The sequence below is a fragment of the Vulpes vulpes genome, chromosome 1, assembly GCF_048418805.1.
Source record: "Vulpes vulpes isolate BD-2025 chromosome 1, VulVul3, whole genome shotgun sequence".
In the NCBI taxonomy this organism is placed as follows: Eukaryota; Metazoa; Chordata; class Mammalia; order Carnivora; family Canidae; genus Vulpes; species Vulpes vulpes.
In genome coordinates, this window is record NC_132780.1 from 169,870,957 (window position 1) to 169,897,325 (window position 26,369).

General features: G+C 37.0%; 1 protein-coding gene across 5 annotated transcripts in view; it reads left to right on the forward strand.

Moving 5' to 3' along the window:
- BCKDHB (branched chain keto acid dehydrogenase E1 subunit beta) overlaps positions 1 to 26,369 on the forward strand; it is a 211,025-nt gene that overhangs the window by 105,130 nt on the left and 79,526 nt on the right. The window lies entirely within an intron of this gene.

Sequence of the window (26,369 nt, forward strand, 5' to 3'; positions counted from 1 at the left end):
TATTCTATTGTCTGGACATGCCACAGTTTATCTTTTGACATACTCAAAGACCTATTGGTTTCTTCCAAGTTTTGGCAATTATGAATAAAATTGTTACAAACATCTGTGTACAGGTTTTTGTGTGGACATAATTTTTCAGCTCCTTTAATTCTTTTTTTTTTAAAGATTTATTTATTAGAGAGCAAGCATGAGCGGGTGGGGGAGAGGGGGAGGGAGAGAGAATCCCAAGCAGACTACACCGAGCAAAGAGCCCAACTTGGGTTGTCGATCCCACAACACTGAAACCACTACCTGAACTGAAACCAAGAGTTAGGTGCTCAACTGACTATGCCACCCAGGTGCCCCTAGTAAATGCTAAGGAACATAAATGCTGAATCATATGTTAAGAATGGGTTTAGTTTTATAAGAAACTGTCCCACTGTCTTCCAAAGTGGTTGTACCATTTTATATTCCTACTTGCAATGAATGAGAGTTCCTGTTGCCTCACATCCTCAACAGCACTTAGTGTCATTATTGTTCTGGATATTGGCTATTTTAACATAAGGTGCATAGTGGTAGCTCATTGTTTTAATTTGGATATCTCTGATATGGAGCATCCTTTCAAATGTTTTTTTTTTTTCTTTTAAAGATTTTATTTATTCATTCATCAGAAACAGAGAAAGAGAGGCAGAGACACACACAGGCAGAGGGAGAAACAGGCTCCAAGCAAGGAGCCCGATGTGGGACTCCATCCCAGGTCTCCAGGATCAGGCCTTGGGCTGAAGTCGGTGCTAAACCACTGAGCCCCCCAGGCTGCCCTTTTTTTTCCCATTTGTATCTTTTTTGTGAGGTGTCTGTTAAGATCTTTGACACATATTTAAGTTGGATTTTGTGTTTTATGAGTTCTTTGTATATTTTGGATAACAGTTTGTCAGATATTTCTTTTGCAGTTATTTTCTCCATGTCTGTGGCTTGTTTTCTCATTACCTTGATAATGCTGCCTTTTGCAGAGTAGAATTTTTTAATTTTAATGAAGTCCAGCTAATCAGTCATTTCCTTCATGGATGGTATCTTTAGTGTTGTATCAAAAATGTCACCAATATCCCCCATCCACCCCACTTCCAAGGTACCTAGCAGCCAATTTAGTACTGATACACACCCACGGAATCCCACAGTTTAGTTAAAATTAAAACCAAGCATCCTGAGTGTCTACAGCGAGTATTAATACCACGTGATTTCTGCCCAGTGCTCTAAATGCCAAAGTACAAAAGTCAACGATGTGTCAGTAAAGTGCATTTTACACTGGTCTGTTTCTTCTCCCTTGCTCTCAGGCTGTCATCTGTCATTTCCCTCTGTTGTCAATTCTGTCTTACTATATTTTTCTTTCTCCCTCTTTTTATCTCTTCTTCTAAGTAGGAAAGAGAGCTGGAGTTGGTATTGTGTATAAATTGAGATTCCATAGGCCTGAAAGGAGAGGACTTTTGTAAGAACAATGTTAGTGAGCTTTAGAATATGGACATATTAAAATACTTTTTGGCTAGAAAATAGGCATATTTTTCATATTACTATGAACTCTATTTACCTTAATTAGGCTTAAATAGTCTAGAGGGATTATTTATAATTTCCTTAGGTAAATGTCATATTTGTTTGTAGTTCTTAATTTCTTCATTTTATCTAATGTGCCTGTCAGATGAAATGGAGGACTATTGCTGGGTCTCAATTTCTTAGACCACCTCCTCTTTCATGATACTCTAAATGTACATCACGTTTTATCCAGAGGCCTCTAAAGGAGTTATATCTTTCATTTCCTGAAGGTCTAAACTTTAAGAAGCCAAACAGAATGGAAATAACAGTACTATAGAGGATGGAGTGACTACTCACAGTAATCTTGTGTCTTTCTTTTTATTCCATGAAGAAACCAAGAAAATAGTTTTTAAAACACGTTGTAGCTATTTAGGTGGGTACTGGTAGCTGGGAACTTTACTTTTTGTTGGTTGTGATCCAGGGATAGAATCCCATGCCTCTGCTAGAGGAGTGAATTTATATCTGTATGCAAATTAAGAACTGGAGTAAAGGTTTTGAGAAGGTTAATAATTTGATAGTACATGATATCTTAAATTTGCATTTTTTAAAGTTTGTTTTCAGATCAGATTATAGCAATAGCCATAGCAATAGTTCATACTTCCAGTGTCAGACATTGGCTAAGCACATTACATTTGTTCCCTTTTAATACTTACAACCTAAAGAGATAGTTGCTTTTACCACTTCCATTTTACTTATAAGGAAACAGATACTTGGACAAGTTGAGTAACCTGTGGTTAATCACTGAAAATAAAAAGCCAATTCCTAGAATATTTCTTCTGTAAAGTAGAAGAGCTTGTTTTTGATTTAGCGTCTGACCTGGGATTTAAACCTGGGTTAATCTGATGCCAAAGCCTATGTTCTTGATTTTTAAGGTATATTTCTTTTCATTTTCACATTAATTCTGTCCAAAGGCCAATGGCAGTTAGTAGGTTCTATAGAAAGGATGGAATAAAATTAAGTCCCACCAGTTCCTGTAGTTGCTGGTGGAGTAGTGGATAGGATAACTTAGGGTCACATCCTGCTTGGTGAACATCTCACTGTGTCATCTTTGAGCTTTCTATGGCATAAGATGGCAACAAGATTAATAGTGTGAAACCACTGGGAATATATGCTTCTATGGCACTGCTTAGTCGTGGCATGCAGATAGGAATGGCTCTGGTTAGCCATAGAACCTGGATGTCAATGGCAGTTGCCAGTCAGATGGGGCTGTCTGTACCAGACAGCTGTCTGTTCAGCCAGACAGTTAAGCCACGCTATATGTGAAAAGGCTGGTTTTGTAGCCCTTCAAGTTTGGAAGGAAATGTAAAACTGAGTTTTTAAAACTAGTTTATTCAAAATATTATTCAAAACAATTGTTCTCTGGCTATTTAGATGTTCTGTTGTTTTTTTAATAAAACAGTAGGCTATGAGTTATTGCCTTGTATCTTTAATGGGGTACTGCTGTGTTCCCAAAGCACTTTATCCATACAATGAATGCATTACCCACATTATGGTAATTTGTTTACATCCATATTCCCGACCTCGCCAGGGACTGTTTGAAAGAAGGGCTGTCTTAGGCTGGAAACAAAGGACATCACTGAGGATAATCAACTTTGTGTTCTAACAGGTCACAGACTTTTAGATGATCAGTTAGTATGAACTGATTTGAACTCTAAAATCAAAGCCCAACATTTCTCTGTTCAGAATGTCTGTATGTAACTGATTAAATTTAACTCAAACTATAGGTCTCAGTTTAGCTGGAAAGATGAAAATTTCATCTATGAATATAGGTGTAATTTTGGGTCTCATGGTCTTACATATTTCTATACATAGCCCTAGCCCAAGGCTTCTATTATTTATATGGGGAAAAAAAGCAAAAGCCCTCACTGTATGGCTCTTTCAAGCATTTTACATATATTAACTAATTTATTCCTTACCATGTCAGCACGAGGTAGCTACAGTGAAAATATTGAGGTATGGAGAGGGGAAATGATTGGCTCCAAAGGTTGAGCCAGGCAGCCCTGCTCCAGAGTCTGTGTTCTTAACCAATCTATGTTGTTTCATTTATTTGTAGATACTACTTGTGTCCATGTGCATCTATGTTGAGGAAGAGATTGAAAGAGATGTTCTTTGTCTGATACTTCATAATAGGCCTCATTATCACTTCTTGAAAAGTATATAACTTTTTTTTTAGAAATATCTTTTTCTAAGGTCAGTTTTTAACACAAAATAATTATTTTTTTTCATATAGATTCACTTTATGAGGAATTTAGATGATCTAGAATTAGAATGAGTTTGGAAGAGAATCAACAGAACACAAAGGAAATGTAAGTTATCTTATTGAAGAGAATATAGATATTTCATCTTGAGAACATCCTGTACCGGAATTCAAGGTGTTTTCATGTATTTGAAGGTAGTAATTGGCAGAGAGTTTGGCTTTGTTTTTTATAGTTGGGGCTGATAAATTTAGGACCACTTCGTTGTAGATGCTTTAGAACAACAGGTTTTTGCTCCATGTAAAGAGGAACTTTCTGCATGGATGGGCTGCTTTAGAAAATAACAAGCTTTTTCTCAACCAGAATGTTCAGAATAGGCTGGCAGGAAAGGAAGTCGCTGAGGATAATAACATTTGGCTGATCGAATAACTGAACTAGATGAAGAGATACGAAGTTCCTTGCAATTCCGTGATTCTAACAACTTAGCACAGAAGCAGTTCTGTCTTATACTTTTATTGCATGCCTCACCACCTAGAAAAGTTCTGTGTCAGTGATTTTTAGTGAAATTTAGGCCATTAATCCCAGTGGCTGTAGAAAATAGCATTACAGACATAATTATATCAAGTGCCTGGAATATTACTCTTCAAACTTGGTAATAATTGTTGCTCATGTTTCCTTCCTGTTTATTATGCAGCAAGCATTTTGTTAAGTGCCTCATATTTGTTACCTTATTTATTCTTCAAGGGTAGGTACTGTTACTGTCTTTTCCTATGTTACAGGCGAGGGGTTAAGGTTAACTTGTCCATGTTTACATTAGCTAGTAAGATGGCATGGCCCTAACTTGAATTCAAGGCTTTCAGAATCTAAAAACCTGCACACTTAACGACTGCACAGTCCTTCAACTTCCTAGGCCAGATCAGAAATTAGAACTCAAGATAATCCTAAAGGCATGGTTCTGAGATATGTTGCCTTTTGTTTTTTACATCAGGAGAAAAGGTTTGAGTCCCCTCCTTCAATTGGAACAAACTATAAAAAAAGCAAGGAGTGAGATAGGAAGGGAAAGGGAGCAAGGAAATTCTTGTGGATAAACCATTTCATATCTAATTGAAATATGTTACAAAACTTAAATGCATTTTTTAAAGTTGTATTTTGGCTGGCATGATTTCATGAAACCAAACTTTACTTTTCCTTTTCTTTTCTCCTCTCCTCTTTTCTTTTTTCTTTCTTTGTCGCTCTTTCCTTCTTTCTTTATGTTTTCCCATCTTCCTTTCTTTCTAGAAATGGTTGTTGAGGGAGATTATCTTTAAATTATGCAGTAAACAGTTAATTATTGACCACCTTTGAGGGGGAGAAATTTGTTCCTCTGTGATGAATATACACTCTTGGGTATTGATGTCAACCTTTACCTCTGTAAAAAGTAAAAGTAATTGTCTTTTACTTTAGGTCATGAAAAGTCTAGACCAGTGCTGTTGGGTAGAACTTTCTACAGTGATGGGAATATTCTATATGTTCACTGTTCAGTATTATAGCCACAGCCATGTGTGACTACCAAGCACTTGAAATGTGACTAGTGTGACTGAGGAATTTAAATTTTAATTTAAGATTAAATAGTTGCATGTGCTAGTGGCATTTATTGGAGAGGATGGGTCTGGATATTTAGGCTGGAGTGACTGAATGCTTCTTAATAGGAAAGTTATATTTCTGAATCAATTGTTTCCTTTAGTATTTTTTCTCTCTTTAAATTTCTTTTAGCCTTATTGATAATTGACATATAAAACTGTGTCAGTTTAAGGTCTACATGATAATTTGACACGTGTATATTGTGAAATGTTTACCACAATAAGATTAGTTAACACCTCCATTACCTCACATAATTACTTTTCTTTTTCTGTGGTGAGAATACTTTAGATCTATTCTCCAAGCAATTTTGAATTATATAGTATAGTATTAGCTGAAACTACTATGCTGTACAATAGATGCCCACAACTTGTACTATGCTGTACAATAGATGCCCACAAGATGTACTCATCTTGTAACTGGAAGCTTGTACCCTTTGACCAATATCTCCCCATTTCCCCAGCCTTCCAGCCCCTGGTAACAACCATTCTGTTCTCTGTTTCTATGAGTTTGGCTTTTTCAGATTACACATATAAGAGAGATCATACAGAATTTGTTTTTCTCTTCTGACTCATTTCACATAGCATAAGCCCTTTTTAGCATTTGTTTTTTCTATTTCTGTGAAAAATCCTATTGGAATTTTGATATGAATTGCTTTGAATCTGTAGGTTGCTTTGGGTAGCATGGACATCTTACCAATATTCTTCTGATCCAGGAACATGGGATTTCTTTCCATTTGTTTATGTTTTCTTCAGTTTCTTTCCCCAGTGTCTTTAAAAAAAAAGAAAAAGAGAAAAAGTTTTCTCTTATATAAATATTTTTCACCGTCTTAGTTAAATTTATTCCTAAGTATTTTATTCTTTTTGATGCTATCATAAATATAATTGTTTTCTTTATTTTTTCCCAAATATTTCATTGTTCATGTATAGAAAGGTAATAGACTTCTGTATGTTTTGTATCCTGCAATTCTACTGATTTCTTTATTCTAACAGTTTTTGGTGGAATATTTGGGGTTTTATTTATATAAGATCATATCAGGTGCAAATGGAGACACCCTTACTTATTCTTTCTGATATGGATGCCATTTATTTCTTTATCTTGCCTAATTGCTCTGGCTAGGATTTCTAGTATTATGTTAATTGGAGTAGTGAGAGTGAACGCCCTTGTCTTATTCCTGATCTTAGAAGAAAGGCTTTCCACCTTTCACTACTGAGTGTGATCTTAGCTATGGGTTCGTCATATATGACCTCTATTCTGTTCAGTTACATTTCTTCTAGACCAAATTTTTTTTTTTTTTAAGATTTTTTAATATATTTATTTATGAGAGACGCAGAGAAAGAGGCAGAGACACAGGCAGAGGGAGAAGCAGGCTCCATGCAGGGAGTCCGATGTGGGCCTCGATGTGGGCCTCGATCCGGGGAGTCCAGGATCACGCCTTAGGCCGAAGGCAGGTGTTAAACCTCTGAGCCACCCAGGGATCCCTATACCGAATTTGTTGAGAGTTTTTATCATGGGAGTATTTTGTCAAATGCTTTTTTCCATGTGTTGAGATGATCATGTGATTTTAATCTTTCATGTGTTTGTATATTTAACATATTGTACAGTTTTATTTATTTTACATTTTAGAAATACATGGGTTCTTACTATACATATTATTCTAAAATGGTATTTTAAAAATCTCTATTATGTTTTTTAGAGTTATTCGTTCAACAAATATTTATGGAGGACCTGCTGTGTGCTAGACATTGTTTTAGGTCCTTAGGATACATTAAGCAAATAAAAGAAAGATATTTCTGTCTTGGCATTGATTTTCTAGCTAGAGGAAACAGGCAATATAAAATAGGCATTCCTAAAAGGTAACTATGTAGGATGTTAGAAGGAAAAAAACTATAGGGAAAAGAAAATTAGGATAAGGGGAATAGAAATATTAGCCAGGGGGAGAGGGGGGAGGATGTATGATTGCAATTTTAAATAAGTATATAAGGGTAGGTCTCAATGAGCAGACAATTGAGCAGATTTTAAAGTAGGTGAGGGAATTACCCCTGTAGTGTTCTGTGGGAGAAGAATGTTCTAGGCAGAGGGAAAAGTCAGTGCAAAGTCCATAAAGCAGATGTATGTCTCATATACTTAGGAAATACCAAAGAAGTTTGTGTGGCTGAAGCATTGATAGTGACAGCAAGTGTGGTCATAGGGGAGGTGGGAGAGGTTGGAGAATAGACTGTTAGTACTTTGGTTTCTACCATGAGTGAAATACGTGCTATGGTAGAGTGAAATAATGTATTATATTGCAAAAGGCTTGATCAGGCTGCTGTGTGGGATTACACTGATTAGAGTCAGGGAGACTAATTAAGAGACTATTGTAGAAATTTGGAAGAGAAGTGAAGTGATGGTGGCTTGGACCAAAGTCGGTAATAGTAGAGGTGGTGAGAGAAGAGAAGTGGTCAGATTCTGGGTGTTCTTCCACCCCCCCCCCCCCAAGGCAGAGACAATGGAATTTACTGAGCAACTAACTGGGTGTATAGAGAGGGGGAAACAGAAGTCAAGGATGACTCAAATTTTTTGACTGGTGCTATTGGATGGGTGGAGTTGCTGCTGACCAAAATGGTGTGACTGCAAGGATATCCTTAGTGGAGGGAAGATCACAAACAGAGTTTTGATTGTGTTGTGTTTTATGTATCTCACATGAATCTGAAGTTTGGGAAAGAAGTCTGAACTAAGAATATATATTTGAAAGTCATCAATATGTAGAGCACATAATCCATGAGATGGGATAAGATCGTCAAAGGAATGAGTATAGAGAATAGATCTAACAAGGAAATCTTGGAACACTCCAAGCTTCAGAGATCAGTGAGAAAGGAAGGCATCAACAGAGAGGATGGGAGAATGATCCCATCTGTGGGATACAGAAGTATGAAATCCTAGTGTTGAGAAGAGGGGTAGTCAGCTGTGCCAAATGATGCTGATAGGATCTGTAAGATGAGTAGCGAGAACTGAGCAATTGTTTTATCAATGCAGAGTTCATTGGTGAACTTAATGAAACATTTTAGTGAGATGTTAGGGAAAAATCCTGGCTGAGATATGTTAAAGAGAAATAAAAGGAGAGGAATTGAAAATTGCTAATGTAGAAAATTGCAAAATGGAAGCCAAGGAGATGGTATAGGATGGTGGAAGTTGGCTCGAGACTGTTGCTTTCTATCTTTTAAAGACATGGGATAAATAAGAGCATCCTGAGAATGGCCCAGTAAGAGCACAGTTTTGAGTATTTTGTGTACATATATGCATGTATATTTTCTAATTCATTATGCTAAATGTTCCATTTATGAATATCTCAGAATTGCTTTGTGTTCTCATTAATGGACATTTAAGTTGTTTTCTAGTCTTCTGTATTATATACATTTTGATTCATGTTTCCTTGTGCATACATGCACTATTTCTCTCGTAAATATCTGGAAATGAAATATCTTGATCTTTATCTGTATTTGCAACTTTAATAGATATTTTCAAATTGTTCTAGAATGTGGCAGTACCTACCATTTACATACTCACCAACAGTAAGTGGTGATGAATTGGAATGTGTGAAATGTTATCCTGTTGGGTTTAAATCTGCATTTCTGTGTTTACTAATAAGATTGATCATCTTTTCATAAATGTGATGGCCATTCTGGTCCCTCTTCTGTAACTCTCCCATTTTTCTATTGGGGAAAAAAATAACAATTTCTCTCTGATTTGTGGAGTTCTTTATATTTTATCTTTTCTCAGTCTGTGGCTTGCCTTTTCAGTTTTTTAAATTGTAACTTTTGATGCACAGCAATTTTAAATTCTGTTGTGGTCAGATTTGTTTTTTTATTCATAGTTTGTGATTTTTTTGTCTCAATGAAATCCTTGCTATCACAAGATTATAAAGATATTCTTTTATATTGCTTTGAACGAGTTTAAAGTTCTGTCTTTCAAACTTAGGTCTTTAACCATCTCTAATCATATCTGATATTTTTAGTGGGGCTTTAGGTAGGAAGCATGTTTTATTTTTGACTGCACCATTTTTTAAATAGTCTGTCCTTTTCTGTGGATTTGTGATACATCTTCTGTCAGTATCTGCTTTTTAGGTATGCATGGGTTTATTCGGGGGCTATTTATTGTTTCTTTGTATCACTAAGGAGGCTTCCACTAATAATTCACTATCTTAATATAGCTTTATGATAAATCTAGATATTTGGTAGGACAAGTTTTCCCGACCTGCTCTTACTCACACTTCTTGGCTAGTTTTGGTCCTTGTATTTTCTATAGGAATTTGAAGATTAAGTTGCCAAGTTATGCATACACACACACACACACACACACAGCCCAATTGGAATTTTGATGGGAATTGCATTTAATTTATAGATTATTGGGAGTATGTGATATTTTGACTATATTGATTTTTCCTTTTTGAATATGTTCTATCCCTCCATTTATTCAAGCTTTCTCTGTTCTTTAATAAGCTTTTGTATATTTCTCCGTAAACTTCTTGCTTATATTTGGTTAGATTTATTCATAGATACCTTACAGATTTAATTGCTGTAATGAATAGGATCTGTTTTTTTCTATGGTATTTTATTTTTCTATTACTGGTCCAGAAGAACATTATTTCTCTTTGAATACGGAGCAATATGGAGATTGAAGGGATTAGTAATGGAAAGAGCAATCTGTGAGGCAGTCTCCTAAAAGGGAGAGACCATACTGGGGGACTGAACCAAAATAGCATCAGTGGGGTGGAGAAGAAAGCCTGGTTTCATAGCTGTCTAAGGCAGGCCCCAAAACTTGTAACTTAGGGAAGTGAAGAGGTGAGTAAAGAAGAGATACATGAGGAACGCCTGGGTGGCTCAGTGGTTGAGTGTCTGCCTTTGGCTCAAAGCATGGTCCCAGTCTCTGGATTGAGTTCCACATAGGGCTCCCTGCGGGGAGCCTGCTTCTCCCTCTACCTATGTCTCTGCCTCTCTCTGTGGGTCTTTCATGAATAAATAAACAAAATCTTAAAAAAAAAAAAAAAAGACAGAGAGAGAGAGAGAGAGACTTGGGAACATAATAATAATTAAATGATAATCCTGTTAAATGAGGTTGAATGTATAAGAGGAAGTGTTGAAGAGGAATAGTTGAAAATTCATTTGAGGACTGCATTTTAGTCAGCCAACTTTGTGAGAACTACAATTTATGCCCACTAGCTGAGTAGAAATCTGGATAGCATTGTGTGGATCAAATGGAAGTCTGGACAAGTCCAGTTACAGGAACTGGAAGTGCAGTTAGCTCTTAGGGCTTTTTGTCAGGTGGGTTTTGATTCTTGCTAATGTTCAATGGATTCTTCATTTTCCACTGTAACCAGCTTCTCAATCATCTTGGCTTCGTCAGCTCTGATCCAACCTTTCAAACTCTAGCACCTGCAACCAACTGGCAATTTTCCTGTCCATCTTGTTTTAAATTCCAAACTGTGATGTTGGCTCAATCATCTTTTCAAGCAGTCTCCCAGGTCACAGGTTGCAGGCCAGGCCATAAATTGACTTGTTTTGCTTTTTGCTTGTTTGGTCAAGTGTTCACCATTGGTTCAGTATTTTGTAGGATGACTATATTTCCCAATTTGCCTAGCATAATTGTTGTCTCAGAACAATTAATAATACCCCAATTTTCAGTTTGGGCAATACATTAGTTGGTTATGCTACTCATCACCGGGGGCTATAAAACATGGCTACTTATTCCAAAGGAGGGATTATGGAAGAAGAGTGTGATGGTAAGCTAGGCTACAGGGCACTGAGTAACATCTCCTGTACTTCTAGTGCATAGTAATTGACTTGAAGAATACTGAAAGTCCACTGGAAATGAAATCTAATGATAAATGGAAGAGGACAGATGCAGCGTGCCATTTGGGTATGTTCCCAGATACCCAAGTCAAACAGAAGTAAAGGTAGATCTGAGTATTCCTATGGGAGTCAGGGTAGGGAATGTTTTGGCAGGTGATAGACGTGGGCATGCCTTTTTTTTTTTTTTTTAAGATTTTATTTATTTATTCATGACACACACACACACACACACACACACAGAGGCAGAGACACAAGGCAGAGGGAGAAGTAGGCTCCATGCAGGGAGCCCAACCTGGGACTCGATGCTGGGTCTCCAGGATCACACCCTGGGCTGAAGGCGGCGTTAAACCACTGAGCCGCCCGGGCTGCCCTGGGCATGCTTTTATCAGGAAAAGGGTTCCATTCTTTGATCGGGGTTAAAGAGAAAGGACTTGGGAAGGGAAAGGAGCAGGGAGCCCTGTGGATAATGACAAACCATGCTGCTTCTTGATGGAGATAAGAGCTGAATGAGCGCATATCCGATTTAGGAAGATTGACGGTTGATCCAACATTTTGAACTCAGGTCTGGGCAAAAGCAGGTTAACTTAATCATTGTTTGAAGACAGCTAAAATTTAGTATGGAAAGTCCTCTAGTATCTATATTTTAAAAAATCTTTAAATGGGTCACGGTGTAAGTATAGGGACTTAGAATTATGAAAGATCTATTTATATTTGCCTGTTTTAATAAGTTTAAGGGTGAATGAAGATTTACTTTTTCTGTGTAAGTAACTATGACAGTGAGAAGTTACATGTTCTCCATATATTCAAAATGTGTATGAAAAAAATATACTATTTCCTGAACACGGGTTCTATAAATCTGAATCCATAAAATAACAGAAGCTACTGGGGTTTTATGTTGAGGAAACTGTAACTGGGAAACACATGTTAATTATTGATATTTGGGAAAGCTGAGGTGTTTGATGACAGATGGAAGCGAAGCCTGGAGAGGTGTGGAAAGGGAAGGGCAGAGTTTTGAGATTTTTGTGTGTGTAGGTATGTGTCTTGAACCATAAGATAGTGTAACTAAAGGCATGTGTTATAGTAGAAGTCATAAGTAGGCAATGAGTGGTTTCAAAAACATGGTAGAAAATGAAGCTTCCTTTTGAAGTATTTATTATCCCACAGAGATTCTAAAAGGGGTTGCTCATTAATCAAATCCTGAAGGACTCCAACATAATTATAAAAAAAATAACACTGTTAAAGTCACCATTAAAAGAATTAGTCATAAATCTTTTTGTTTTGTTGTTATTATCTAAATAGAGAACAAAGTTGTCTTTGTTTCCAGGGAAGAATGGGTAACAGGCGTTTTGTGTGTGTGGTTTGTGCTTTGTGTATGTGTGTGTCTACTATAATAGTAACAGATAATGTCTTTTAACAGCTCATGGAAAGAATTAGTTTCTTCCTTACCAAAAAGCTAGCCTTGTGGAAGCTGACAAAAGTCATTATATTACTATGATTTTTGGCTCAAGAAAATAACGATATCTTGGAAAAACTGAAGGAGTATGGCAGTGGAAGAAAGACATCTGTAATATAACAGACAAATTATTTAAACAAAAGATACAGTGTTTCTTTAATTGCATTCTCATGGACTCTTGATTTAAAATGTGCTGACCAAAGGCAGTATTTGGAAGAAAGGAACTTTGGATTTCCAGCTTGAGTTCAATTTAACAAACTTTTATTGAGCATCTACTCTGGAGCCAGGCAGCCTGAGTTTGATCCTCAGTTCTGTTTTTCTACCCCTCTTTGCATCTGTTTCTTCATCTCTGAAGTGGAAATGGTCATGGTAGTCCTTAGTCCCTGTTATTTTGAGGACGAAGTGAATTTTAATATATGAAGTGAATTTTAATGTATGTAGAGTACTTAGTACCATGCCTACCACTTTGACACAGAAAGTCAACTGAATTAGAGACTGGGGACTTAAGGATGTTCACATTGTCTTCCTGGGAGACACAGGTAAGCCACACGACAATTTTAGTATTTTCTGATAATGCCAAGGAAATGTTTATCAACAGGTTGCTGGGTGACACGGAGCTGGAACAAATAACAATCTTAAGGAGATAGTTTTCTGAAGTAGAATTCAAGAAAGGTCGTCTGTAGGAAAGGAGAAAAAAATTTCCTCCAAATGGCCACAAAACAAAAAGTAGATGAAGCCAGAGGCTGGGATACATTCATTTGTAGTTTTTTTGAGCCTCATTCTTGCTGGGTTCACCTCTGCATCTGGTCACTGTTTAGTACTTGGTAAAGGCATGATGTTTCAATATTCTTTTTATTTGTACTATTGACTACAGAGTCGAACTGAGCCTAATAGTGTTGAAATAATTGGGATAGCGAATGATTATTCCCAAGTACAGTTCTCCATACTATTTAGACAAAGTATTGACTTCAGGGGTAGAAGAATGTCCCAGAGAAGGAACAGCCCCTGTATGGCATTGCCCTTTCCATCCACTCTGTCAGTTCTAATGAATTGAGAAAAGAGATGAATATTACCTGGTTAGAATTAAGAGAGAGAAAGGAAGACATTTTAAGACCTATGTATAAGAGTCATACTTTAAGATAATCTTGATATAATGATTTGTGATGTTCTAACCTGTGAAAACTCTAAACTGTTCAGCAATATAAGATGTATACCTTTGTGAGTGTGCAGAAATGTGATTTTTTTTCCTCTGTAACTGAACTCATTTTAGCTCTGGAACTTCCTTTTTTCTGCTGGTAGTGAGTAGACATGTAATATTGCTACTTTAAGTTAACCTCTCTTTAGCACTTGGGAGTAAAAACTGTCAAGTTCAGTGCAAGATGTAATGCAAAGCTCATAGTCATACTTAGAGCTGTTCCCATTCTGTGGTTCTTCCTGCACTCCCACCCTCACCCACTGCCCAATGTACTCCAGATAGTCTCAGTGTAGAGAACACATTGGAAGAAGAAAGGTGTCCATCCAATTCATTTGCCCTTTGGTTCTTCCCGGCCTTTCCTAAGTGTCTCATCCTGATTGAGCTTTGCCTCTGTCTTCATGTTATCCCTATTGCTGTGTCAAATGATAAGGCATCTTATTGTTGATTATTTTTTTTAGGTAAGCCAAAACCATGAAGACTGCTTGCTGATTCATTGGCCAGCCCCATAGTTCCCCATGCTCATTATCTCCAACCCCTCCCGCACTGCTGCAACAGAAGCTCATGAGACCTCTCTTGAAGGGGCCATGGGAATGTTTTTGGATTTCCTCAACATCCCATTAGAGCCAGGATAACAGGGAAGTTCAGAGCTCTCAATCCCATTCTGCCCCAGCACGCTGCCACCATTACTGCTCTGTGATATCCAGCCAATACTGACTTGTCTCCCTCCAGACATTCACTTGCATATATACCCCTTTAAGCTCCCAGGTATTGTCTAAACTCTAGACACCTTGTCCTTACCTCTTCCTACCAGCCAATTAGACTTTTGTCTGTTTTCCTAGAACCAGGAAAACTGCTCTAATATCATGTTGCACTATTGTCATTCTCTATGAGTAACCTTCATATGCACTCTCAATCCTAGGTGTTCCTAGTCAGATGCTTTGGAGACATCAAAATGTACTATTTGTCTCTCAGACTCTTGCAGCACAGGGTGTGGGTTTCAAGACTATTATTTCTGCTGATCTCATTTTAAACATTCTATTTGGAAAGTTAGAACTGAACAACAAAGTTTTGTCCTTGGCTGTGCCTGCCTATCCCCCAAACTGAAGCTGACTCAGCTTTACTGGGTACAGCAATAAAATCAGTAAGAGTAAAAAAGCAAAACAGATAATATTTCAAAAATACTATTCTGTTAACTCTTGCTGCTTAGACCTGAGTTGTTATACCACAGGAGAAAAATCCTCAATCACTTACAGCCCTAACTTTGTGATGAGTTAGGCTGATAGCTATGCATATTTATAAACAGAATTGTTAGTTTGTCAAAGATTTGTTACAGGTGAGCTAATGTTAGATGTTGAGGGGAAATTGTTGGCCTAAATTTAAATTCTGACTCCTCTCTGATTCATTTGGATGTCTTTACAATTTATTTAAACCTTCCGGAATCTTATCTCTTAGACAGAATGACTCACTTCTCTCAATAAAGCATATTGTCTGTACTTCTGGAGACTCAATGAAAGATGTCAGCAGCCAACCAAATTCTCTTATTAGAGATATAAAATGAATAGAAATGGTTCTTGAAGTGACTACTTTTCAGTTCCTGAAATAGCATCTGCTTGGATACTCATGACTGCAAATTGCTGCTCATGGCTATGTTAGCAGATGATGAAGACCACTTGACCCTGGCTGCATCAGGGTGGTTTTGATGCCTTCTTTCCAATCAAGACGGGCTTGCCTAGAGTTTTTCAAAGAACAAAATGAGATAATCTATGTGAACATTGTAAACTTCAAATCTATGCAAGTGTTATTTTAAAATTTTTACTAGCTTTCCTGCTGTATTCTTATTTCAACGCTTTGAGATGTTCATGCTTAGAAAGCTTGACTTTTTTTTTTTTTTTTTTTTAAGAAAGTAAGCCCAGAATCAGCACCCTACATGGTCAGTGTCACTTTATCTCAACATCTTTTCCACTCTTTAAACCATGTCCCAGGCTTCTTTGGTTCTTTTTGGGTCTGTGACTCTTCCCGTTGTGTAAACCTGGAAAATGTTTCCAAATGTGCTATTTCTTTTTTCAAGCTGAAGTACATATTCTGCTGTATAGTTTTACTTTTTTTCTCTAGACTTTGTTGGGCTTACCACTTATAAATTGGTCTGAAAAATGATTGCTTCAAATTCAACATTTGAATCAAGTGCCAATTATGTGCAGAGTATAGTGATAGTCCTGGGGAGAGGGGTGAGCCCACTTCCCACATGAGTAGCAGTAGCAGTGGTGCCATTCACCAAGGCAGGAACACAGACTTGAAGTGGAGGAGGGATGGTTTGGGTAGAGTTGGGGAACTGTGAGAGATTGCTGTTAGTTTGGGATATGGGAAAAGCTTGACTAGGAGAGACTGACTCCAAGTGCTAGATGGAAGCCATGGGAGTGAATGGAAGAAAAGCAAGATGAATTCCCTAATGAATAACTACCAGACTTGCTATGGTATTCTCCTGTAAACAGATATCCTGGTGGGGAAAGACCCCTCCAAATAGCTATAGTGACGTTGAGGTATCTATGTGTTGAGTGTCACTGATAGGCTTTTCTGGAAATGCACAGTTTGAGAATCAGCGACAAACTTGGAGTAGAACTTCTCAACCTTGGCACTATTTGCATTTTGTTTCAGATAATTCTTTTTTTTGTGGGAGATTGTTTCAGATAATTCTTTTTTTTTGTGGGAGATTGTCATGTGCATTGTAAGATGATTAGCAGCATCCCTGGTCTCGACCCACTAGATAGTAATAGCATTTCACTCCCTACCCTTCCTGCTGTCAGTTGTGACAACCAATACTGTCTTGCAGATACTGCTAAATGTCCCATGGGCTGTAAAGCCACCTGGGCAAGTTCTTCTCTTGAGCTTATGTAAAGCATTTTTGGAGGAGCTACCTTAGCTTTTCTGTTTCAGAACAGCTAAAAAATACATTTGCTTCTGCACATTATCCTGACCCCCATTTACTTACCTTAGAAGATCTATGAAGTAGTTTTACAATTTTCTTTTAATCATGTACTGCACATAAAAGCACATATAGCCATTCATTTCCAATCAAACCTTCTCTTTGTGTGTGTTGTATATAAACAAAGGGGGTGCTGCACTCCAAAGAGTGACAGAGCCAGTAGTTTGCTGTTAGTTCCTTGTGTGTCGAACATTTTAAGGCAGACCATCCAAAAGAGTTACCTGAGAGTACTCTTGGGGCCAGAGGTAAGAGAATGGGTTTCAAGTGAAGCAAATAGGAACTTTGTTATAGGAATTTGAATGTAAAAAATTTGAAACACAAGAGTTAGTACTTAACATTTTTGAGTGCACATTTGCTTAGAGTTCATAAAGAATAAAGAATATAAGAAAGTAACTTAATAAGTTACCTGCCATAGTGGCTGAATTAACTTGTAGTTTAAAACATTTCTCTTAGAATTAGTAGCGAAGTTTATTAACACATTGATAATATATGTCAGTGGCAAGCACTGGCCAGTGTATGTGTTGCTCTGAAATGAAGCTATTAGTTGCTCTATTAGAGTGCAAGCTTTGTGAGGACAAGGATTTTGTTCTTTTTGTTCACTTTCCTTTCTTCACGGCCCACATGTCCTGTTACAGTGCACAGTGGTGTAGAGTGGCCCAGGGAGCAGCCTCACAGAGTGTTTTGCTTCCTGTTTGTTTAGCTCTGTGTCTTCCCTGTCCAACACCCCCCTTCCTCACAGGCTAGTTAGTGTTCTTGACCCACAGCTGGAGAGAGCCGAGGTGAGGATCTGAGACCGTGGTGCATCACTTCTCACGGATCTTCCAGCATTTCTTCCTAAGATGTCATAAAATTGTGGCTACTGTACATTTTCTGTACCTCGTAGAATGATGGCTATTATAGACTTCCAGCCCCACTCTTAATCTTATTCTACCAAATGGAGGAAGAAAAAAGATAGATTTGAGCCTCTGTAATGTGCTTTTGGCCCACACTCAAAGCATCCACGCCTACCTTCTCAAAATCCAAGTACAGCCTTGATGAACAGAAATGGGAAGAGAAGGGAGAGAATACCAGAGTTTGAAAGTCTTTATACAGCTTTTACTCCTGGGGACCGGAAGAGTAGTATGTGGAGAGCTGAGGAAGGTGCAAGCCTTGTCTGTATACTTCTGTCATTTGATTTGAAATGACTAGGCCACTTGGAGCCAGCAATTATATTTTATCATTTAAGGCAGAATTAGGTTTAGACTCACCTGGTCTTATACAGTACAGGAAGGATAGAGTAAATATAGTCTATTTAACTGTGAGGGTCCTAAGTCTCCTCTCATGAGAGTCTCCATGGTACAGGGGCTAGAGCATGTTTATCCAAGCTTAATTACTGGCTCCCTGTGTGCACTTGGTCGAGTTATCTAACCTCTCTCGTTTTGACTCTTCATCTGTAAAACTCTAGTGAGGGTTGTCTGAGGGTTGTCAGGACTTAATATGATCATTGTGTAAAAACGTGTAGTGGTTTTTATGATTTATATGCTATAGATTGTTTATTTGTTCAGGAATTGTGTGATACTGCTCTGGTTGTTCTCTGGTTGTTCAAGGAGATTAAGATTCTCTAGCTTGTCTAGGTAATATCCTTGATTAAATCATTAAACTTTGTGTGCCTTGGATTCCTTATATTTAAAACAATACAAGGAAATGGATGATCTTTCATATTCTAAGCTCTAATATTGAGCTTTATTTTACTATTTAGAAATCTCGATCTTTTTGTTAAAAAAAAATGCATCCGTTAACTCATTGAGCCTAATTCATCTAGGTTTGAATAGCTATGGCAATTGTGAAGTCCTTTGCAAATAATCCTATATAATGCATTTTTAGGTAAGTATGCACCAATAGATCAAATTGGTTAATTGATATCTTACAACTTAATTATGTTTTAAGGAGCCCTGTGCAAAGTTAGAGGACAGTATAAGCTTATTTAGAATGCTCAGCCTGTCACAGGAATATACGACAAAGGCAAATTTCTTTTGTATTTGAGTATTTGTAGCCAAATGCTCTTAGTTTCCAAGCACTCTGTTGCTGTAGGAGGGCGAATCATGCATCCTTTCTGTGTTTAGATTTTTCTCCTTTTACCATGTGTTTATTGTATAAACCAAGGAGATTCCGTACAACTTAGAGACAGCAGCTTTCACTCTAGACTTCCTTTTTCAAATACCATCCATACTCTGTTCTCATGGAAAACTACTCCTAGCATCTTAAAGACCATCTCCAGCTTTTATGTATTCCTATTTGTTTATAGTGTTTGTAGCAACCACCAACATCAACAGATGGTTGATTCCCATATATATAATTTTTAAGGTAATGACAGAGTTAAATTATTAAGACTCAAACTCATAAAAACGCTTTCATCATAAGCTGTGTACAGATTTTTGATTGAATTATTACCTTAGGGTACTCTGCTGCTGCTACATAAAAGTCAGTGGGGGGCTTTATCATACAAATATTTAAAAACTACTGTAAATAAAGAAAGAGTTGACACAGAACAGAAATTCAATTTTATGCCATAACAGTAGCTAACAGATTTCTTCCTGTGGAGCTAGGCATTATGTTAAGAACTTTATTTCATTTGAATATCTTGAAGTACTCCTGGAGTGGCTCCATTTATTTTATACATGAAGAAACTGAGGCTCAAGTCGAGAAACTTGCCCATATTCATAAACCTGTGAGCTGCAGGATGGGGGTGGTGGGGGGCACGGTAAATCCAGGCTGCCCCAGTCCAAAGCTAGGGCTGAGGTTGCATTTTATAATAAAACTTCCAAAATTTCCTTCATATGACCTTGGGACTTATTTTTGTTTATATTGAATCTAGTAGCAAATTGAGTGGCTTCTGGGGAAATTCAAATCCAAACAATGTGACTCTGAGATCATTGAGATTATTTTGTCATTAGCATTTGATGAATAAGACTGTGTTATGAACTGAACATGGTTATAGAAGGAAAGTCCCTTAATTCTTCACTCCCTGGCATCTCAGCTGTCAAACCACATTGTGTCAAGTTTATTAGTTACAAATTATTTTTAAAAATTTTCTGAACTTTAAGTTTCTGAATAGAAACAGAAAAAATTTAAATTGTTTTTAGAAGCACTGAGTGCACTGCAACCAAAATATATCTAGATAGTTTGCACAAAACTAGGGCCATATGTGGCTACCATCACAGAGAGTTACTTATCTGTAAACATGTAATGTTTAATACTTATGACCATTTACATCTAAATTATTCTCAACATTGCAATATTTGCAAACAGTAATTGTATTTATACCGAAGAGATACTAAGACACTAAACATAACAGATAAATATTAAGTATTAAAAATACAATTGAATGATTAAAATCTATGGTCATGCAGTTAAAGGAAAGCCATTGAGATATGCCTCTTTGTAAAGTATGTTACAGTGTACAACTTTCCTTCTCTTCCTATTCCTTCTCTTTCCTTGTCTCTCCTTCCTGTCAGTGTCCTGTTCATGATCATGATCCTCATTACCATCCTCTCCATCAGTTTCTTCCAGGTGTCTACATCAGCTCTTTAGTTGCAAGCAACTCAGGCAAAGGAGTGGTCTATTGGGAAGGATATCTTGTGATTTGCAGTTTGAGTACAATTGGAACAATCAAGCCCCCTGGAGCTATGCCAAAGCACACTGAGTGCTTAGAATGGGTTATAGTTGGAAGTTGATATTGATCTCTTAGTCTAAGGTCAGCTGGGTGGGTCCTTGGCCATTACTTCCAGCCCATGAGCAGTCTAGCCTTCTAAACCCAATGTGCCATGCAGATGTTAGATTTTTATGTAGGCTAACACTTAAAAACAGCTGGGAAGTACCTTAGAAAAACAGGATACACAGCAGATCCAGAGATGAAAGAAAGTTGCAGGAAGTAGTGGATGGTCTTTTCAGGTGTCACTTTGGTGTCAGTGAGATTTGTATCCTCATGCAATCATGCTATTTATTCATATGTCAGCTTTCAGAAGAGTTTTCTTTGCCTTGCCTTTGGACTCTATGTTTATTCCTTGTTAAAGAGAATGTCAGGTGCTTTGGTTGATGGCACCTTCAGCATGTCATCATACAGAGAGGGGATAAACTTCTAAAGAAAAAATAACCTGCAGGAGAGAGAACAGGGATGCTAGGGAAAATTGCAACATGTCCTGTCATCCCATGCCACTTTATCATGCATAAAACTCACACACCTCAGGATGCCTGGGTAGATCAATGGTTGAGTGCCTGCCTTCGGCTCAGGTTGTATTCCCGGGGTGCTGGGATCGAGAAGCAGGGAGCCTGCTTCTCCATCTTCCTATGTCTCTGTGTGTCTCTCATGAATAAATAAATAAAATCTTTAAAAACAAAAACTTACATATTTCTTTTGATATACTGATCACAGGTAGTCTTTGGCTCAAAACTCAGAGCTATATGTATATATAATGTTTTTCTGGATGTTACGTAGTTTTCATAATGAACCTTGGTGAAAGATTTTCAACCATAATTTGTTTCTAACCCTAAAGGAGAAGATTGTAAGTTTTAGCTTTTATGGGTCATTGATTCCTATCAAGGTTTCTAAAAGTTAAATATTGTTAAAATAGAAATGTGTTTTTAAAATATCTCCAGGACTTGAATTAAGTTGTCTTTGGACAACATTTTATAAGAATCATTTCTCTGCTGCAATAATCATGGTTCTTCTTTATTACAAAAGAACTAAGAATGTATCAGTGTTCACATTTGTCTAATTTAGGGGTATGCAATGTGCATATAGGACCATCAAAGACAGGCCATAGCACAACTACCTCTTCCCTGTTTATAATCAAATCTAAGAAAGTATAAATTCCTCTGATTTCTTAGTTTCCTAATATATCATTAGTACTTTTTATCTGTTACTATTTTATCCTAATTTTAATCTCTGTTTCTTTTAGTGAACCTATTTATTTTTTGCATGTCATAGTTTTTCATTAGATTCTTTTTGAAAATTTGTTTTTCTTGGGGAATCCCTGGGTGGTGCAGCAGTTTAGTGCCTGCCTTCGGCCCAGGATGTGATCCTGGAGTCCCTGGATCGAGTCCCACATCAGGCTCCCTGCATGGAGCCTGCTTCTCCCTCTGCCTGTGTCTCTGTCCCTCTCTCTCTCTCTGTGTCTTTCATGAAAAATAAATAAAATCTTAAAAAAAAAAAAAAAAGAAAATTTGTTTTTCTTTCCAAATTCTGTATTATAAAGTGTGATTGTAAAGTAATGTAATGGTCTCTGTAATTGTTCATAAACAAATTTTAGAGAGGAGTACAAAACACAACTCCAAAAATGTGTTAGGCAAAAAAAAAAAAAAAAAAGGCTAACATAACATATCTTTGGTATTTTGAGGCATAATGTTCATTCTTTGTTTAAAAATGAATCTGCTTGTATTCACACTACAGGTTATATTTGTTTTTATCTGTATACTTTAAAATATACATTCAACAGTTTTCTAGATTTGAAATTCCTTAAAGGCAGAGCCCAAGTGTTATTTTTATTGATTTTGAACATTATTAGCTTTTTTGACTGTACATTGTATCTACATAAACTGCAGTATGGAAAAGAGATGTGTCCTATATAATTCTTCATGAGAATTATAATATAGTAATTGTCATTTTTCTCAAGATATTAAAAAGAGCCATCCTTCTACAGTTTGTCAAAATGAATCTTCCATGCAAAAATGAATCTTCCATGAAAGGTTTTTCACATTTCATTTCTTTCTTTCCATTGATGGTGGCCTCTCTCTTGTATTTAAAAGCTGTTTTGGTATGAATTTCTCAAATACTTTGATTTACAAAAAATGAAAGGACAACATTCAGATCACCACAGATTGTTCGTTACTAGGGAGACTGATATCTCTGTACAGTATGCAGTAGGAAGAAACTAAATATGGAGAGAACAATCAGTTTTCTGTTACAGGATATTTACAGGATGATAAAACTAGAAGGATTTTACCCCTGGCCTTACAACATAGAGGGATGAAAATAATGGGTTTGACTCCATGGGATTAGAGAACAATAGAAATTTAGTTTTCCATATTGGAATTGTATTGTGTAATGTCATATGGAATATATCCTAGCCTCTTGAGCATAATGAATATGCCTCATATACTGTATATAATGTTTCTGATTCTTATTAAAGAATGTGCAAAGGATACAAAAATCTTAAATATATTACTCTAGTCACGAAAATTGTTTATGGACAAGTAATAAGAGAATAAGCCAGCTGCAGAAATTTGACTACTGGGTTCTGGTAGCATGACTCTGCCAGCAGGGAGGTGATCTGTGCTGTAATGCTGTTTGCCTTTGTTTATTTCTCCCTATATTGGAAAAAAAATTCAGTCTTTCCTTCTTCTATATGTCTCCTTTACTTTCACACTACTCTACACACTCAAAATGCTTCTGACACTTTTATTCTCTAACACTAGCTGCATGTCCTACAATTTAACTGTATTCTCTTGCTCTCTACCTGGAGATAGTATCAGATCCCACAGGTTAAGACCTCAGTTCCACAGGATTGCTCCCACCCTACTTCAGATGCCAATTACAAGTAGTAGGTCCCCAGGTTATCCACAACTTCTGTCAAACTCGGCTATAAGTTGGAGGTTCCCATGACCCCTTTCATAGGTTCAATTAATTTGCTAGAGTGGCCCACAGAACTCAGGGAAACCCTTATGTATTTATGTTTACTAGCTTATTGAAGGATATGATAGAGGATACAGATGAATAGTCAGATAAAGTTTTAGAGTGGGCAAAGTCTGGGAGGGTGCTGTGCTCTGGAGCTTCTATTCCTGTGGAGTTGGGGTATGTCCCCTCCTAGTACATGGATGTGTTCACCCACCTGGAAGCTCTCTGAACTCCATACTACAGGAATTTTTATGGAGGCTTCATTACGTAGGCATGATCAGTTTTTATCTCCATTTTCAGCTCTTCATCCTTCTCTAGAGAGTGGGGGGAGGGGGGAGGGGATGAAGATTCCAAGCTTTTTATCATGGCTTGGTCTTGCAGGTACCAACTCCTGTTTAGTAGCCATCCAAGAACCCATGCAGACTTGCCTCATTAGAACAAAGATACTACTGTCTCAGGGAAATTACAAAAATTTCAGGAGCCCTGTGCCAGGAACTGGGGCAAAAACCAAATATTAGAACAAAAGATGTTCCTCGTGTGCATATCACTTGGGAATTACAAAGGTTTTGGGATCTCTGTGTAAGGAAGTGGGGGCAGAAACTAATATGTAGGGATCCCTGGGTGGCGCAGCGGTTTGGCGCCTGCCTTTGGCCCAGGGCGCGATCCTGGAGACCCGGGATCAAATCCCACGTCAGGCTCCCGGTGCATGGAGCCTGCTTCTCCCTCTGCCTGTGTCTCTGCCTCTCTCTCTCTCTCTCTCTCTCTCTCTCTCTGTATGACTATCATAAATAAATAATAATAATAAAAAAAAGAAACTAATATGTATTTTCTATTATCTCACACCCCTAAAGGTTGGAAGTTATCTTTCAGAAACCATTAACTTCCCCTTTAGATTGTCAGAATGACAGCAAATAGTAAGCTTAAGTCAATAAGATTCAAAGTTGGCAAAAATGATTCTTGTCATTTAACTTTTTTAATGTCACATTTGTATGTATTTATGTAATCTATATGCATGTTTGTGTGTCTATATACCTGTATGTATGCACATATATATGTATATATGTAAAATTGTTTAAGGAAAGCTATTTAAATTCACAAAGTTGCCAAGTTTTTTTTTTTTTTTTTAAGAGAGAAAGAGAAGCAGGGGCAGAGAGACAGGGAGAGAGAAAAGGAGAGAGAGAATCTTAAGCAGGATCCTGCCAGTGGGACGCCAACGTGGGGCTCAACCTCACAACCCAGAGATCAGGACCTGAGCCGAAGTTAAGTCAGACGCTTAACCAACTGAGCCACCCAAGTGCCCCCAAATTGCCAATTTTTATAATGCTTTTTATAGTTCAGCTTTTTATTTAGATAGAAAACAGTCTCATGGTAATTCTTCCTAGGTTCAGCTGAATAGCACTTTTCTCTGTTCTGGCAAAACCAGGCTCTTTGTTTTAGTCATACTTTTAAAATTAAAAAACTGACATCTGTTAGCTTTTCAGGCAGGAGATATAATTGATAATATTTAGCCATGATAAATGTAGTGTCTCATAGTACGCATGCTTTTTTGACAATACTGTTCAAAACAGATTTCTAACAGACATTTATTGGCTAACAGGAGAGGATGTTTTCAAATTTACTATTTATGGTGGGTGATTTTACTTAAAAATCTAGTAGTGTCTTGTGCAATTTTATGATTTCTCCAGTTGCTTACAAAGGCGAATACCTACATTATTAAAAATAAATTTCACACAGAAAGATAAATACTATATATGACCTCACTTGTATGTGGGATCTAAAAAAACCCCAACTCATAGGAACAGAAAACAGATTGCTGGTGGCTAGGAGCAGAGGTGGATATAAGGTAGTCAAAGGGTACAGACTTCAAGTTGTAAGATAAATAAGTTCTGGGGTATAATGCACAGCATAGTGATTATAGTTAAAAATAATGTATACTTGTTTCTAAGAGAATATATCTTAAAAGTTTCACCATACACACACACATACACACAATTGTAACTGTGAGGTGATGAATGTTAACTAACCTTATTGTAGTAATCATTTTGCAACATATACATGTATCAGAGCATCATATACCTTAAACTTCCATAATATTATGTCAGTTTTAGCTCAATAAAGCTGAACAATAAATAAGAATAAATTTGCCTGTTAGAGTTATAGTTTCTTTGTTATATGAGACTACTTTTAAAAAGAAAAAAAAATTATGTTTAGCCCTTTGACAAATGAATTTATTGAGCAGCTACTATGTACCGAGTTACCAAGGCCCAGTCATAAAAAAAGAAAAAGTCCTTCCTGTATGAGGCTTAAATTCTTATAGTCAGCTGATTGACTACTTAAAAAAAAAAAAATTCCTAGTTCCTCTTTAATATCTCTCTGCACACTTGCACATACCTTACTCCCAAAATATACACGTACATATGAGCACACATACATGTGCTACTGTGTACATATATGCATGTATATATACAAGATATTACTGTAAGTGTAAATATTCTTGTGTTGAACATTCATACATATGTTTTTCTGTTCTTATGATAAAACCTATAAATCAGGGAATTTATATAAAAATAATGCACATTTTAAGAATTTAAATTCCACTTTTAAAAATTCCCTATTATGTATCCTAAATTTTTCCCTTATTTTTGTGGCTTTATAATATGTCCTCTACATTAATTTCTTCACAGACCTTTTCCCTGTTTGACTGAAACAATATTAAATGGAGAAATGAATGAGGCACTGTTTTGCCTGAAAGTCCAAAAGCATTCCGAGATCAGTGGCACGTTATTTCCACCAGCTCCTGGACAGCTTTTCGTAGTGTAGGTATCCAAGAGGAAAGGTCACCAAACTGAGCTAAGGATTCATATTTTCAGGGGCTTTTGTAGCTTG